Below are 18,350 nucleotides of genomic sequence, written 5' to 3'. Positions count from 1 at the left end.
TTTATCACACGTCCTCCTGCAATCTCATCAAAATCTTTGACATCAAACGAAAAATTTCACACACACAAGACATATACCACCGTTTTAAAACGGACCAAAAAATATCGCAAACAGGTCTCTAACGCCATACACAGAGTCCTAATAATTTATACTTGTGAATTTTTAATATCTTTGACACTACCTGTAAAACTGAAAGGTTGCTGTTGCTGTACAAAATATTTACATTCCACGCAAATAAATGTCTGGGTATTCAAATTATTTCGCGTTTGTGGAATTTATCACCCATTCCCTATAGAACGTAATGCAAACCGTCACTAAAGCGAGGAAAGGTTCGTTTATCCTTCATACGTCCTTGAGGGTACCATTATGCTCACTGTTGCACCCCACGCTAGGGCTTCAGTACGTTTGGATCTCCCTCGATTGGTACAGAGGCTTGCTGGAGGGATTTTTCTACATGTATCTGGGGTAAACCTGGACCTTTTCCGTGCCTATGAAAATTCGATTGATTGGATAAAGATTGTAATAAATACACTCCTGGAAATTGAAATAAGAACACCGTGAATTCATTGTCCCAGGAAGGGGAAACTTTATTGACACATTCCTGGGGTCAGATACATCACATGATCACACTGACAGAACCACAGGCACATAGACACAGGCAACAGAGCATGCACAATGTCGGCATTAGTACAGTGTATATCCACCTTTCGCAGCAATGCAGGCTGCTATTCTCCCATGGAGACGATCGTAGAGATGCTGGATGTAGTCCTGTGGAACGGCTTGCCATGCCATTTCCACCTGGCGCCTCAGTTGGACCACCGTTCGTGCTGGACGTGCAGACCGCGTGAGACGACGCTTCATCCAGTCCCAAACATGCTCAATGGGGGACAGATCCGGAGAACTTGCTGGCCAGGTTAGTTGACTTACACCTTCTAGAGCACGTTGGGTGCCACGGGATACATGCGGACGTGCATTGTCCTGTTGGAACAGCAAGTTCCCTTGCCGGTCTAGGAATGGTAGAACGATGGGTTCGATGACGGTTTGGATGTACCGTGCACTATTCAGTGTCCACTCAACGATCACCAGAGGTGTACGGCCAGTGTAGCAGATCGCTCCCCACACCATGATGCCGGGTGTTGGCCCTGTGTGCCTCGGTCGTATGCAGCCCTGATTGTGGCGCTCACCTGCACGGCGCCAAACACGCATACGACCATCATGGGCACCAAGGCAGAAGCGACTCTCATCGCTGAAGAAGACACATCTCCATTCGTCCCTCCATTCACGCCTGTCGCGACACCACTGAGGCGGGCTGCACGATGTTGGGGCGTGAGCGGAAGACGGCCTAACGTCATGGAGACGGTTGCGAATGGTCCTCGCCGATACCCCAGGAGCAACAGTGTCCCTAATTTGTTGGGAAGTGGCGGTGCGGTCCCCTACGGCACTGCGTAGGATCCTACGGTCTTGGCGTGCATCCGTGCGTCGCTGCCGTCCCGTCCCAGGTCGACGGGCACGTGCACCTTCCGCCGACCACTGGCGACAACATCGATGTACTGTGGAGACCTCACGCCCCACGTGTTGAGCAATTCGGCGGTACGTCAACCCGGACTCCCTCATGCCCACTATACGCCCTCGCTCAAAGTCCGTCAACTGCACATACGGTTCACGTCCACGCTGTCGCAGCATGCTACCAGTGTTAAAGACTGCGATGGAGCTCCGTATGCCACGGCAAACTGGCTGACACTGACGGCGGCGGTGCACAAATGCTGCGCAGCTAGCGCTATTCGACGGCCAACACCGCGGTTCCTGGTGTGTCCGCTGTGCCGTGCGTGTGATCATTGCTTGTACAGCCCTCTCGCAGCGTCCGGAGCAAGTATGGTGGGTCTGACACACCGGTGTCAATGTGTTCTTTTTTAAATTTCCAGGAGTGTATTATAAAGCGTTAAAACACCGATATTCATCTATACACACAATGTACATTGGTGACAGCAGAATCGTTCTGCAGTCTTCTTCAAATTCGTTTCTCTAAACATTCTCAACAGTGTTTCGCGAAAAGAAGGTCGTCTTCCCTCCAGAAATTTCTGTTTGTGTTCACAAAGCATCTGCATAGTACTCTGCTGTTATTCGAACCTATGGGTAACGACTCTAGCAGCCGGCCTCGGAATTTCTTCTATGTCTCCCTTTAATCCGACCTGGTAAGAATCCGAAAGACTCGAGCAGTACCCAAGAATGGATCACACTAGTGCTCTATCCCCGGACTTCTTTACAGATGAGTCCACACACACACCTAAAATTCTCCCAATAAAAGTCTACCATTCGTCTTCCCAGCTGCCTTCCTCAGGTGATATTTCCACTTCATACCGCTTTCTAACGTTACCACTACATATGCAACCGATGTGGCTGTGTTAAGCAGTATTCGAACATGGGATCGTTTTTCCTACTCATCTGCGTTGTTTTTCCACATTCAGAACGAACTGTCATTTATGACACCAACTAGAACTTTTCTATCCAGAAATAATCAATGTCATTACCTTGTCGTGCACCACAAATTATCAGCAAACAAACGCATGATAGTGCTCACCCAGCCTATCAGATCATTTATGTATACAGAGAATAAAAGCTACCACATCACAGCCGGCCGGGGTGACCGAGCGGTTCTAGGCGCTACATTCTGGAACCGCGCGGCCGCTACTGTCGCAGGTTCGAATCCTGCCTCGGGTATGGATGTGTGTGATGTCCTTAGGTTATTTAGGTTTAAGTAGTTCTAAGTTCTAGGGGACTGATGACCTCATAAGTTTAAGTCCCATAGCGCTCAGAGCCATATCCCATCACACTGCTTCGTGACACTGTTGACGATAAACACTCGCCGTCGAGGAAACGTACTGGCTTCTACTACATCAGGATTCTTGGAGCCTATCAGACATCTGCGAACCTTCGTTAGCAGTTTGAGGTATGGCACCGTGTCAAAAGCTTTCCGTTAATCTAGGGATCTGCCTGTCTCCCGTCATCGATAGTTCGCAGTATATCATATGAGCACAAGGCAAGCTGGGATCCTCACGCGCGATGCTTTCTAAAACCGTAGTGGTTTCTGGACCGAAGTTTTTCCGTCTCTAGGAAATTTATTGTATTCGTACTCAGAATATGTTCAGTAACTCTGCAGCTGACTGGTGTTAAGGACATTGGTCTGTAATTTTACGCATTCGTTCTTTTACCCTTCTTATACAGGGTCCATTGATCGTGGCGCGGCCAAATATCTCAGGAAATAAGCGTCAAACGAAAAAACTACGAAGAACGAAACTTGTCTAGCTTGAAGGGGGAAACCAGATGGCGCTATGGTTTGGTCCGCTAGATGGCGCTTCCATAGGTCAAACGGATATCAACTGCGTTTTTTTTTTTTTTATTAGGAACCCCAATTTTTATTACATATTCGTGTAGTACGTAAAGAAATATGAATGTTTTAGTTGGACCACATTTTTCGCTTTGTGGTAGATGGCGATGTAATAGTCACAAACATATGGCTCACAATTTTAGCCGAACAGTTGGTAACAGGTAGGCTTTTTAAATTAAAATACATAACTTAGGTACGTTTGAACATTTCATTTCGGTTGCTCCAATGTGATGCATGTACTTTTGCGAACTTATCATTTCTGAGAACGGATGCTGTTACAGCGTGATTACCTGTAAATGCCACACTAATGCAATAAATGCTCAAAATGATGTCCGTCAACCTCATTGCATTTGGCAATACGTGTAACGACATTCTTCTCAACAGCGAGTAGTTGGCATGTTCGCACATGCACTAACAATGCATGTTGTCAGGCGTTGTCGGTGGAGCACGATAGCAAATATCCTTCAACTTTCCCCACAGAAAGAAATCCGGGGACCACAGATGCGGTGAACTTGCGGGACATGGTATGGTGCTTCGACGACCAATCCACCTGTCATAAAATATGCTATTCAATACCGCTTCAACCGCACGCGAGCTATGTGCCGGACATCCATCATGTTGGAAGTACATCGCTATTCTGTCATGCAGTGAAACATATTGTAGTAACATCGGTAGAGCATTAAGTAGGAAATCAGAATACATTGCACCATTTAGATTGCCATCAACAAAATGGGGGTCATTTATCCTTCCTGCCATAATGCCGTACCATACATTAATCCGCCAAGGTCGCTGATGTTCCACTTGTCGCAGCGATCGTGGATTTTCCGTTGCCCAATAGTGCATATTATGGCGGTTTACGTTACCGCTGTTGGTGAATTACGCTTCGTCGTTAAATAGAATGTGTGCAAAAAATCTGTCATCGTCCCGTAATTTCTCTTGTGCCCAGTGGCAGAACCGTACACGACGTTCAAAGTCGTCGCCATGCATTTGCTAGTACATAGAAATATGTTACGGGTGCAATCTATGTTGATATAGCATTCTCAACACCGACGTTTTCGAGATTTCCGATACTCGCGCAATTTGTCTGCTACTGATGTGCATATTAGCCACGAAGGCAGCTAAAACACCTACTTGGGCATCGTCATTTGTTGCAGGTCGTGGTTGACGTTTCACATGTGGCTGAACACTTCCTTTTTCCTTAAATAACGTAACTATCCGGCGAACGATCCGGACACTTGGATGATGTCGTCCAGGATACCGAACAGCATACATAGCAAACACTCGTTGGGCATTTTGATCACAATAGCCATATATGAACACGATATCGATCTTTTCCGCAATTGGTAAACGATCCATTTTAACACGGGTAATGTATCATGAAGCAAATACCGTCCGCTCTGGCAGAATATTACGTGATACCCCGTACTTATACGTTTGTGATTATTACATCGCCATCTATGACAAAGCGAAAAAAGTGGCACAATTAAAACATTCATATTTCTTTACGTACTACACGAATATGTAATAAAAATGGGGGTTCCTATTTTTTAAAAAACGCAGTTGATATGCGTTTGACGTTTGGCAACGCCATCTGGTTTCCCCCTTCAAGCTAGACATGTTTCGTTCTTTGTAGTTTTTCCGTTTGATTCTTATTTCGTGAGATATTTGGATCGGCCTCTATCAGTGGACCATCCTGTATACAGGAGACTCCTGCGTTTCTGTCCAGTCGTCCGGGGTTTTGCGTTGAGCAAAAGATACGCGATACATGCATAGCCGAAACGCTATTCCATCTGGAGCTTGCAACTTATTTGTTCCAACTTTTTTAGCTACTCCTTTACGACAGGGATGCCTATTTTTACGTCCGCACACGGGGCAAACGACAGTATGTTTGTACGATCCTCCTGTCTGAATGAGTTCTCAAACGCAAAATTTAAAATTTCGGATTTCCTTTTGTTATCTTCCATAGCTACACGAGACCGACTGCATAGAAGCTCTTGACGCGTTGAGCCGTGTTACGTACTACAAGAATATTCGCTAGTTCTCGGCAAGATCTTTTGCTATGATACAACTGTTGAAGCTGATGTACGCTTCAAGCATTGATCATTTTAAAGATTCATCAATTTCTACGAACTTTTCCAGTCGTTATTTGTGCGTTCTTTTTTGAAACGAGAGTGCTACATTCTCTGCTTTCTTAGGAATTTGCGAATTCTGTTATTCGTCAGTCTTTTCCGTCCATATTTCTCAAGAGGCGATTTACAATCCGTTTAAATACTGTGCATAGTTTCTATACGTCCGTCATATTGGAAATACATGGTGTCCATTCATTTTCTAGTGGGATGCCAGCAACTGTTCATCTGCTCTTTCCTGCAAACACATTCTCCTAGTTTTCTTGATGGATTTGTTAACTTTAGTAGCCATCGTCGCTGTGATGACATAGTGATCACTGATCCTTGTCTCTATACTGACACCGTCGCTAAGGCCAGGTCTTTTTATAGCTATAAGGTCTAAAATACTTCCGTAGTGTGTGGGCGGTCGAACCAGCTGCTCAACACGATTTTCTAAAACGTTTTCAAAGACACTTCACAAGAACTGCTTGTGAAGTGATCCATAGTCGTCCGAGTCCATACTCGGTAAGTTTAAGTTTCCTGCAACTAACATTATATGATCTGTGAATTTCAGGGCTACTGAGAGAAGACTTTCTTTAAAGGATTGAAAACTGTCTGGCGTTCCCCAAGGTAGTTTTATAGGCCCTCTGCTGCTCCTTATATATATAAACGATTTAGGAGACAAGCTGAGTAGCCATCTTAGGTTCTTTGCAGATGATACTGGCGTTTTTCATCTAGTAAAGCCATCAGCAAGATCAAAACAAAAAAAAATTGCAAAACGATTTAGAAAAAATACCTGTATGGTGCAAGAATTGATAATTGATTTTATATAATGAGAAGTGTGAGGTTATCAACATGAGTGCTAGGATGAATCTGTTATACTTCAGTTACAGGAAACATCAATCACATCTACAGGCCGCAAATTCAACTAAATATCTAGGAATTACAATTATGAACAACTTAAATTGGAAATAAAACACAAAAAATGCGAACCAAAGACTGCGATTTATTGGCAGAAGATGCAACAGATCTACTAAAGAGACTGCCTACACTGGGCTTGTCCGTTCTCTTTTGGAGTACTACTAGGCGGTGTGGGATTCTTAGCAGATAAGATTAACAGAGTAAATCTTGAAATTTCAAAGAAGAGCGACGCGTTATGTTTTATCGAGAAATAGGGGTGAGAGTGTCACAGACATGATACAATGAAACAAAGGCGTTTCTCGTTTCGGTGGCATCTTCTCACGATATTTCAGTCATCAACTGTGTCCTCCGAATGTGAAAATATTTTGTTGACGACGACCTACATAGGTAGAAAGGATCATCATAATGAGAAGAGGGAAACCAGAGCGCGCATGGAAAGATATTCAGTAGGTGTTTTTCCGTGCGCTGTTCGAAAATGGAATAATAGAGAATAATTGTGAATGTGTTCTATCGACCCTCCGCCAGGCATTTAGGTGTGATCTGCAGAGCATCCATGTAGATTTAAGGTGTCAGGATGGAATCGGGTGTCCGATGAAAGTATGTGATAATTAACTTTAGTTCACTCAGACCTGTTACATGCGTCCAGTTAAATTCACAGTGAGACTCAATCTCGACCTCGTTAGAAACTATTTTTGTCGACTCCTCCGCCGTATAACCTGCCATTTCGATATACACTCCTCTTCTCGTTAAATTTTTGAGAGATTTCTTCTCCTCTTATAGTGCCTTCTAGTGGTCAATTACGGATCACATGGGGGTGAACAGACACTTCCCATAAAGTTGTGTGTATTTCTGCCCCTCGTTACCTTTTGGCGACTGTAGGAAGTGTCTAACTTTGATACATCATCGTATTACATAACGTCTTCTACAGGAAAGTAGTTTTATGCATACGTCTGCTGGAAGAAACCATAGATCCTACAAAGAATTCGAGTATCGAGGAATAGGTATCTTTGCTATGATTGCAGGAGAACAGAAATATTATAACATGAAGACTACGCAGTAGTAATGAAGTTTCCTGAGAATGTTCGGTTTTTAAGTAATCAGGCATGAACGGTATTAGCACCCAATAGAAAGAGATAGTGAGTGTCGCCAAGGAATTCCATGATTGATGAGCACCATTGAGGTAAGTGAAAATGAACGTGTAGCGTAGTCTCGTCAGCTAATGAAGAGGGAGCCCGCAGAATTTTCCCCAGTGCGTATACCCTGCTTTGTTTCCGGAACGCAAGCCGTCCGCCACATTCACAGGTTCCGGCCGCTGCGAAGCTTCCGCTACGCCCCGCAGCGCGGCGCCACATGTTGCAGCCGACCGACGCGTCACTTCCAGTTTGGCGCCGCAGGTAGGCAGATGGTTGACCGCAGAATCTGAGCGGAAAATTCTCCGAGCGTCAACCATCTGCGGCTTTCTGCGTCCCCCCAACCCCCAATCGTCTTACGACGGCCTCTCCACCGTTAAATGGGTAGCACCCACACTGAAGGGTCTCTACATGAGCCTCTTCCATTTGACTTAATGTCCCACCTCAATTCTGGGCGCAAACTGTTAACTACGTAGAAAAGACAGAGCAGCTGAGTGTGTCTATTATATTTATTCCTCGAAGATTACTTATCAGAGCCCCTCCTGCATGGTCAATACATCTCTCGTATGTGCAATATCTCAGTATATACAGAGTGTTTCACTAAATGTGTTTGCCCGTGTAAATAACGAAGTAATAGGCGACGGAAATATTTATTGCGGTAGGTCACCGTAAGAAACGTTACACTGTCTGCGGAGCTATGAACATAGTTTATTGTGATATTATCCAAAGAGTTACAGCAAAAAAGATACAATTTTTTAAATGAAACAGTAGTTGTTTCTATCATGCACTGGAATCAGTAACACCAGTTGTGTATACATCAATTTAAATTACATTCCTATCACTGTTAGTTTGGGAGCAACAAGCCTTCAAAATTTCAGGTGCAGATACCACACGCTGTACATGGCTGTGTGGTGGGTAGTGGATGTTCTGGAGGTGGGAAGTTGATACAATTAAATGTTCAAATGAATACACAATGCAATGCGCCTTGTAAAAGATTTGCGGACGAGATGTAACATCGCCGGTGTTACGGAGCAACATGCGTCCTCGATGCGCCGTTTCAGATCATCTGGGGATGTGGGCGCAGTCACATAAACACGATTCTTTAGATATCCCCACAAAAAGAAATCTAATGGTGTTAAATCAGGCGACCTTTCGAGCCATGAATGAAGACCATGCCCCCCCCCCCCCCCCAACCACCTTCCTACAAACCTGTCGTTTAGTTCTTCCATAACAGCACGCGCAGAACGGGCTGGGTGACCATCGTGCTGCATCCACACATGGACTCTCCTGTGTAGACACACGTGTTCAAGGAGACACCCAAACTGCCGACTATAAACGCGCGATATACCTCACTTGTCAGTGTACCTGGGAAGTGGTGTACTGCAGCTAAAACAAACACGTCCGTCTCCTCACTTCTTACAGTTCTTCGTCTGTTCCTGCGGCGTACTACCAAGCTGCCTGTTTCCCGAAGTCGTTCGGCACGTAAGAACGTAATGGCTGCCGGAGCTCCTCGCATAGGATATCTCACAGGGTACGCCATGGCTGCTTCAGTGGCACCTTGGTGGCACTCGCCGAGCATGTCGACGCACTCGTTGTTCGTATGTGCCGTCTTCACCCGATGTCAGTAACTATGAGTCTGGAGTCGAGCGACCGCTACGGTCGCAGGTTCGAATCCTGCCTCGGGCATGGATGTGTGTGATGTCCTTAGGTTAGTTAGGTTTAATTAGTTCTAGGCTACTGATGACCACAGAAGTTAAGTCGCATAGTGCTCAGAGTCATTAGAACCATTTTTACAGTAATGGTGGTATATTGAGCCCCGTTCATTTGTGTGGCTCGAACTGTCGGGTATACGGCCGTGTGCGGCGACAGTGGGCAGTCTAACAGCGCATCGAGGAAGCTTCTCGCTCCGTGACACCGGCGACGTTACAACTCGGCCGCACACATTTAGAAGGCGCATTGCGTAATGCGAAGCGTGTGTGGTATCTGCCCCTGAAACTTTGAAGGGTTGTAGCTCCCAAACTAAAAGTGATAGGAATGTAATTTAAATTGATGTATACACAGCTGGTGTTTCTGATTCCAGTGCGTGATAGAAACAACTATTGTTTCATTTAAAAAATTGTATCTTTTTGCTGACACTCTTTGGATAATAACAGAATCAACTATGTTCACAACTCCGCAGACAGTGCAACGTTATAACGGTGACCTACCGCAATAAATATTTCCGTCGCCTGTTACTTCGTAACTTACAGAGGCAAACACATTTAGTGATACACCCCGTATATCCTTTCCTCCTCTCAGCTGTGAAATGAAAAGCATGAATGAGATTGTGCAAGATAAATTTCAGTATCTAGATCTGTGGGAGTAAAAGTAATCTCCTACAGCAGCAGAATAGCTAACCCTATAAAGCACGTGCCAGGTAGCAGAGAGGTTTGTGTTCGTCTTGGGCGAAGCTCTTCTACAGGTTGGCACCACACAAAAGGGAGCTTGCTGGGCACTTCCTGAAGAACGGAACACGTAAGTTCCGGAAGAGGCGAGATGCGCGTCACCGAATGTGTGGATGTGCATATGCATAGTTAATTCATTACCTTACTTTTGTAGATTTCCGCTCCAGTGAAAATTTACGTCTTTCTCCCATCGCTCATTGCTCGTTCAGGGGTATAGGAAACTTTTCTTGTTAATTTCGTAACATTATAAGAAGCTGCACTTAGCCAGACATGCAAGCTACTGTTCTGAAGCAGCTGCACTTAGCCAGACATGCAAGCCACTGTTGTGCTTTACGTCTCTTCAAACATGTGGACTCTTGATGTTTCCTTCTCAGTTCAGTCTGATTTAGTTCATTGGTGATCTCACGACTATAGTATAAGTCAACACAATACTGAAACATCGCTAATTGCGATTTCAGTTCGCAATTTTGTTTTTACATTTCTTTGTTGTCTCAGCACGAGTTAAGTACGAATCTGAGGGCCCTAAGATCGCAGATCGTGTCTCACAGTAATGTATCCTGTACGATTTGCTTTGCTATTCTGAATTTTACAACTCATTTTATGCAGAATTTTTGTTTGTGACGACCACATGTTCGCGGATTCTGAGAATCGTTATATGTCACAGGTACTAATTCTCGGGGTATAACTTCCAAATTAGTTTTAGAATTTCTTCTATTGTGCAACTGTGCAATTCTTGTCAATGAATTGTTGTTCACTTGCTTCGCCCTCTCAAGTCGAGGTAACGGCCGTTTGCCAACAACGTGCATACTGGTGAAGCTTTCGGTTATTCTTAAATTTTTACTCAATCTCTACTATATGTATATGTGTGTGGGAATGTTGCCATTGAAAGATTTCTCTGGCCCTTCCATAATTAATAATTAATGGTAAATCGTGCTGGCGTCTCTAAGACGCAGTTGTAAACATAATTTTGTTACTCAGTCGAGAGCGTTATGAAGAACAGAAACGCCGGCCGCGGTGGTCTCGCGGTTCTAGGCGCGCAGTCCGGAGCCGTGCGACTGCTACGGTCGCAGGTTCGAATCCTGCCTCGGGCATGGATGTGTGTGATGTCCTTAGGTTAGTTAGGTTTAAGTAGTTCTAAGTTCTAGGGGACTGATGACCACAGCAGTTGAGTCCCATAGTGCTCAGAGCCATTTGAACCATTTTTGAAGAACAGAAACCATCACCCATTTATCATAAATTGTTCAGTTGCGAGAAGTTCTAGGCGCTTCAGTCCGGAATCGCGCTGCTGCTACGGCCGCAGATTCGAATCCTGCCTCGGGCGTGGATGTGTGTAATGTCCTTATGTTAGTTAGGTTTAAGTAGTTCTAAGTCTAAGGGACTGATGACCTCAGATGTTAAGTCGCATAGTGATTAGATCCATTTAAACCATTTTTTTTATTTTTGGTTCAGTTGTGGCTTCAGTAAACGTGATATTTTTTACCAGATCACGTGCTTACGAATTCCCTCACAAACTACTATTTTTTCACCCCACGGCTATCCGATGTGCAAAAAATATACAAGGTCAAATTATTTATTTAATATTTATTTAACTGACATAAATGTGCAGATTCGGCAACTTAGTTTATTTAAGCGTCAAAGGTTTTTCTTTCACGTGTATCCAGATACCGTCTTCCCACCTTACAAGTTGATAGATACCTCTTTGTTATGGATACCTTACTGACGAGTACCGATTCCCAACCCGACATTCACGTACATATACCCTTCAAGTGAAACAAATCGCAATTTTCACCCGAAATCTAAATCCCATTCAAGTAGATGAAAATTAACGTATCCAATAAAAGTAAGAGTTTCTCTGCTAATTGTAACTGGCTAATTATCACCTAATAACCAAAGCTAAAATTCCGATTTGTGTTTTATTCAAATAATATTGAATTTTTTGGCATTTCAGTGTTCCTGAACGAGCATTAAAATTAAGCTTATGTTTCCTTGATGCAATCTAACGGTCGTTATCGAGGGTAATCTCTATACAGCAACTTCATGTTAACGAGTCGTCTCCAAATAGATGCAAGTTACACTATCTGTCTGAATTTTTATGAAAGTTTCATAGCCTGCCTATTTTTCTTGGAATCGAATTATTATTCATAAACTTAGAAATCGTCTCTCACTTTTCAGTGGACACGTTTTTGCATAAAGGTCTTGAGACTGATACAAGGACATATACTGACACAAGACGGCGTTCTTAGGAGGTTACTCCAACGATCTGCTGTGTAAAAATGAATAGCTCTCACGCACTAGCTCTGCACACAGCAGCAGCTTGTATGAGGGAACCCACATAAATAAGACACATGCCTCTGTTTCGGCGCCTCCAAAGGTTCGCGTCTTCCTTGAGGTTACATCGCCGCAAAAACGAAGCTGCGCCCAAAGAAACGTGAACAGTGAGACATCCAAACAAATATAAGCTGACGCTGTACTTGCTGAAGCTATAGTACACTGACGTGACAAAAATCATGAGATACCTCCAAATATCGTATAGGACTCGACGTGCCATGGGCCCCATCAAATTTTTCAAAGTCCCCTACAGAAATATAGAGACATGCTACCTCTATAGCCGCCCATAATTGCGAAAGTGTTGCCACTGTACGATTTTGTGCACTAATTGCCCTCTCGATTGTGTTCCATTAAAGTTTGTTGGAACTTACTTCGGGCGACCTGGGTGACCAAATTATTCGCTGAAATTGTGCAGAATGTTCTTCAGACCATTCGGAACAGGTGTGGCCCGGTGATATGAAGCACTGTCATCCATCGTTTTCCGGAAAAATGGTTCAAATAGCTCTGAGCACTATGGGACTTAACTGCTGAGGTCATCAGTCCCCTAGAACTTAAAACTACTTAAACCTAACTAACCTAAGGACATCACACACATCCATGCCCGAGGCAGGATTCCAACCTGCGACCGTTGAGGCCGTGAGGTTCCAGACTGTAGCGCCTAGAACCGCTCGGCCACTCCTACCGACGGTTTTCGGAAACACGAAGTCTATGAATGGCTACAATTGGTCTCCAAATAGCCGAACATAACAACTGCCAGTCAGTGATTGGATCAGTTGGATCAGAGAACCCAGTCCACACCCTTATGGATCTGCCACAAGCTTGTGCAATGCTTTTGGCACCGTGAGGTCATCTCACCACGACACATTTTCCGGTCGTATAAAGGCCAACCGACATGGTCACGAGCCCACGAGAGGCGCTGCTGGCGATGCCGTGGTGTTAGCAAAGGCACTTGCATCGGTTTGCTGCTGCCACAACACATTAACGGCAAAATGCGCCGCACTATCCTAACGGATATGTTCGTCGTAGGTCCCGCTCTCATTTTTCCTGTTATTTCGCGCAGCGTTGCTTGTCTCTTAGCACTGAAAACTCTACGCAAACGCCGCTGCTTGTCGGTCGTTAAGTGAAGGCCATCGATCAGTGGGTTTTCCGTCGTGAGAGGTAATGACCGATATTTGGAGGCATACTCTTGACACTGTACATGTCGGAAGACTGAATAATCTAACGAGTTCGAATGTGGAATGTCCCACGCGACTGGCTCCAATTACCATTCCGTGTTCAAAATCTGTTAATTCCTGCCGTGCGACCGTATGCATGTCGTGAACCTTTTCACATGAAACACTTGAGTACAAATGACTGTTCCGCCAATGCACTGCCCTTTTATACCCTGTGTACACGATACTACCACCAGTTGTACATATGCATATCGCTATCCCATAACTTTTATCGTATCAGTGTTTTTGTCACTGTAGTCGTTTACGTTATGCTAGAATTACCTGACCTACGAGTTGGCGGACGCACGGTTAATCCTTTCAAACGAGACAATTCTGTAATGAATAAAAATTGTTTCCGCGTGACAGCTACGGTCGCAGGTTCGAATCCTGTCTCGGGAATGGATGTGTGTGATGTCCTTAAGTTAGGTAGGTTTAAGTAGTTCTAAGTTCTAGTGGACTCATGACCTCAGCAGTTAAGTCCGATAGTGCTCAGAGCCAACCAATAAAAATTGTTTACTCTAGATTCTAGGGGAGGCGCCGAAAGAAATACCTCCCCAAGCGCCCTCCTCACCGCCCTGAGGAAGCACATGTTTCTATAGTGTGGCCGCGCGGGATTACCCAAGCGGTCTAAATGCGCTGCAGCCATGGACTGTGTGGCTGGTCCCGGCGGAGGTTCGAGTCCTCCCTCGGGCATGGGTGTGTCTGTGTTTGCCCTTAGGATAATTTAGGTTAAGTAGTGTGTAAGCTTAGGGACTGATGACCTTAGCAGTTAAGTCCCATAAGATTTCACACACATTTGAACTTTTTTTCTCAGTAGTGTACTAAACGTCTGAGAAGATACAGGTTGTTTCACGTACGATGTAAGAACAGTATCTACATTTAAACTATAGCAGATGTCTTGAGGTTTGTCAGAATTGCAGAGAGTTTAGGCAGGATCGAAAGCCTTTGCATACGTGTGGCTCATCGCCTGTGGCACTGTTGTTGCACATCACAAAGCAAAATTATGGTGAACTGCTTAGCATCCTATCATATAAAAACCAGCAAAAATACTCTGTGCCGAAACAATATTCTTAAATCAAATTGGAGAAATAAATGCAATACATTCCATTTATTGCTGTAATTTTAGTAAAAGAATTTAACCTTCTCGCTGGCGTATGATGTTATCAGCTCTGTATCCTAGATCATACAGGTGGTGGAACGAAGTACTGAAATACACTCCTGGAAATTGAAATAAGAACACCATGAATTCATTGTCCCAGGAAGGGGAAACTTTACTGACACATTCCTGGCGTCAGATACATCACATGATCACACTGACAGAACCACAGGCACATAGATACAGGCAACAGAGCATGCACAATGTCGGCATTAGTACAGTGTATATCCACCTTTCGCAGCAATGCAGGCTGCTATTCTCCCATGGAGACGATCGTAGAGATGCTGGATGTAGTCCTGTGGAACGGCTTGCCATGCCATTTCCACCTGGCGCCTCAGTTGGACCAGCGTTCGTGCTGGACGTGCAGACCGCGTGAGACGACGCTTCATCCAGTCCCAAACATGCACAATGGGGGACAGATCCGGAGATCTTGCTGGCCAGGGTAGTTGACTTACACCTTCTAGAGGACGTTGGGTGGCACGGGATACATGCGGACGTGCATTGTCCTGTTGGAACAGCAAGTTCCTTGCCGGTCTAGGAATGGTAGAACGATGGGTTCGATGACGGTTTGGATGTACCGTGCACAATTCAGTGTCCCCTCGACGATCACCAGAGGTGTACGGCCAGTGTAGGAGATCGCTCCCCACACCATGATGCCGGGTGTTGGCCCTGTGTGCCTTGGTCGTATGCAGTCCTGATTGTGGCGCTCACCTGCACGGCGCCAAACACGCATACGACCATCATTGGCACCAAGGCAGAAGCAACTCTCATCGCTGAAGACGGCACGTCTCCGGCGTGAGCGGAAGACGGCCTAACGGTGTGCGGGACCGTAGCCCAGCTTCATGGAGACGGTTGCGAATGGTCCTCGCCGATACCCCAGGAGCAACAGTGTCCCTAATTTGGTGGGAAGTGGCGGTGCGGTCCCCTACGGCACTGCGTAGGATCCTACGGTCTTGGCATGCATCCGTGCGTCGCTGCGGTCCAGTCCCAGGTCGACGGGCACCTGCACCTTCCGCCGACCACTGGCGACAACATCGATGTACTGTGGAGACCTCACGCCCCACGTGTTGAGCAATTCGGCGGAACGTCCACCCGGCCTCCCGCATGCCCACTATACGCCCTCGCTCAAAGTCCGTCAACTGCACATACGGTTCACGTCCACGCTGTCGCGGCATGCTATCAGTGTTAAAGACTGCGATGGAGCTCCGTATGCCACGGCAAACTGGCTGACACTGACGGCGGCGGTGCACAAATGCTGCGCAGCTAGCGCCATTCGACGGCCAACACCGCGGTTCCTGGTGTGTCCGCTGTGCCGTGCGTGTGATCATTGCTTGTACAGCCCTCTCGTAGTGTCCGGAACAAGTATGGTGGGTCTGACACACCGGTGTCACTGTGTTCTTTTTTCCATTTCCAGTAGTGTATGACGTTGCTGAAGTACAGTTGCAATCGATATTCATTTATTACCTTACAATCCTACCTGCGGAGCTGAGCCGTTAATATTTGCGAACGAGGGCTTGACACATTTCTTTACATGTGTTACAATGAGTTACGTTCATGCGTGTCGTGGGCAGCAATAAATAATATCTCGTGGATACGAACACAATAGTGGCAATGATGGGCGACTCTACGTTTTAAATTACTCTTAAAGCTGGTATAAATCATTTACTTTTAACAGCTATCCCGTTTTCTGTTGATCGCCATAGCAGTAAGAACTTGTGAGTATTACTGCGGTTTCATATTCTGACGTTCCTATACTCGGACACACTTTCTCATTAGACACTGTCTGAACTGGCAACAGTTGAAGTATAACATATTTAATTTGTCTTGGGGCGTATTATGATCTCATTTTAACCAACGCGAAGTCAGTAACAGCTCATATACAGAAAAGCATATCACATTATAGAAGATGCAAACTCAAGTATAGTCCTACGAGCTCCTACAATAATCCGCTGTACCCACGTCGTGACATGGTTTCCTGGTTAGCATTTAAACACTACCTGCAAAGATTTAACACGCGAATAAACGTACTCCCAAAGATTATATTGCACATGACCTGAAGGAACAGATCTGTCTTTAAGTGGGAAAGATAAACGTGTGGATAATACATTTCATTTGTGTCAGTTTACTATTATGCACCTCCAACCCCACACTTCCCTGTTGAAAAATTACATTCCCATCAAAATCTAGGGAACGAGTTGCAGGAAGATAGAACACAATATTGCTTAAGCGTATGCTTGGCCTCTACAGTCTTTCTACACTCCAGTTTCCATAAAAAAAAAGCTAATCGCTGTCGTTTGTAAAGTATGATGAATTTAATGTATTGGATTCTGTTCTCCACACGGTACATTTAATGAATAGATAATAGGGCACTCAGGAAACTGGAGCAGATGCGTGACTGCTTCCTACGTTTATTCTTCATATCCTATGATTACGTGTCGTTAGAAGTAATATATATATATATATATATATATATATATATATATATATATATATATATATATATATATATATGTGTGTGTGTGTGTGTGTGTGTGTGTGTGTGTGTACTCTAGAATAAGTCGCGCCGCTTTCTTGTATACTCTTTCTTCAGCTGCTAGACTGCGTGCTCCGAGAACCGTGCCAGAGAGTAACGCATTTCCTGCTACTAACTTCTTTTGCGATCGCATCAGAAAATTAAGTACAGGAATGTAGTATAGGTGTCTCTTTTTTTAAGGGATTTGTCTACCATTTGCGTATACAAGGTGAACTGCCATACGATACACCTGCAGTTACCGACTCTCATTTAAGGGAAAAAATTGTCTGTAGCCACCGGCCGCTGTGGCCGAGCGGTTCTAGGCGCTTCTGTCCGAAACCACGCTGTTGCTACGGTTGAAGTTTTTAATCCCGCCTCGGGCATGGATGTGTGTGATGTCCTTAGGTTAGTTAGGTTTAAGTACTTCTAAGTTCTAGGGGACTGATGACCTTCAGATGTTAAGTCCCACAGTGCTCAGAGCCATTTGAACCATTTGCCTGTGGCCACCACCATCGTTAGACAAAAAATAAGAAGGTGCTGTACTGTTTCTCCTGGGAGGAATTGAGGTTAAAAAAAATGTAAACTAAATAATACGAGAAATTTTATAAATAATCGACAAGTACGCCAAAGAAGAAGAGATAGAAGTACAAAGACATATTATTCCATCGACTCTTGCACTTGAATGTACCAACTATCTTTCCTTTGTCATTCGCTTATCTTATTTGCTTGGGTTCGGACCTAAGAGGAAGTTCTTGTGTAAAGTCCATCTTGTTGTACCAGCTGATAATGTAAGTTGTACTCAAAACCCGAAAAATATAATGGTTATTTTGTAGTATTCATCTCCCATAGCCAACATTGCAGATTGACGTCTGACAGCATTCAATGTTGCTCCAGCCACTGTCGATTATGGTCCTATAGTAATTCCAATAAAAAGACACGTCATTCTTCTTCGTCTACACCACGCCAACAAGCGATGGGACATAAAACAGAAAGTAAACTGAAATTCTGAATTGTTTGAAAATTAGTTCCCGATAGTCAATTACTGTATTTCTATGGACGCTGTATCTTAAGTGTTCTTGCTAACTGATCGCATTTCTCCTCACTTCATCCATAATGAGAGCGTTAATCAAGAAGTTATCTTCTGGTAGTCTAATATTT

Source organism: Schistocerca gregaria, chromosome 5 (genome assembly GCF_023897955.1).
Source record: "Schistocerca gregaria isolate iqSchGreg1 chromosome 5, iqSchGreg1.2, whole genome shotgun sequence".
NCBI classification, from domain to species: Eukaryota; Metazoa; Arthropoda; class Insecta; order Orthoptera; family Acrididae; genus Schistocerca; species Schistocerca gregaria.
This window is presented reverse-complemented; position numbering follows the sequence as displayed.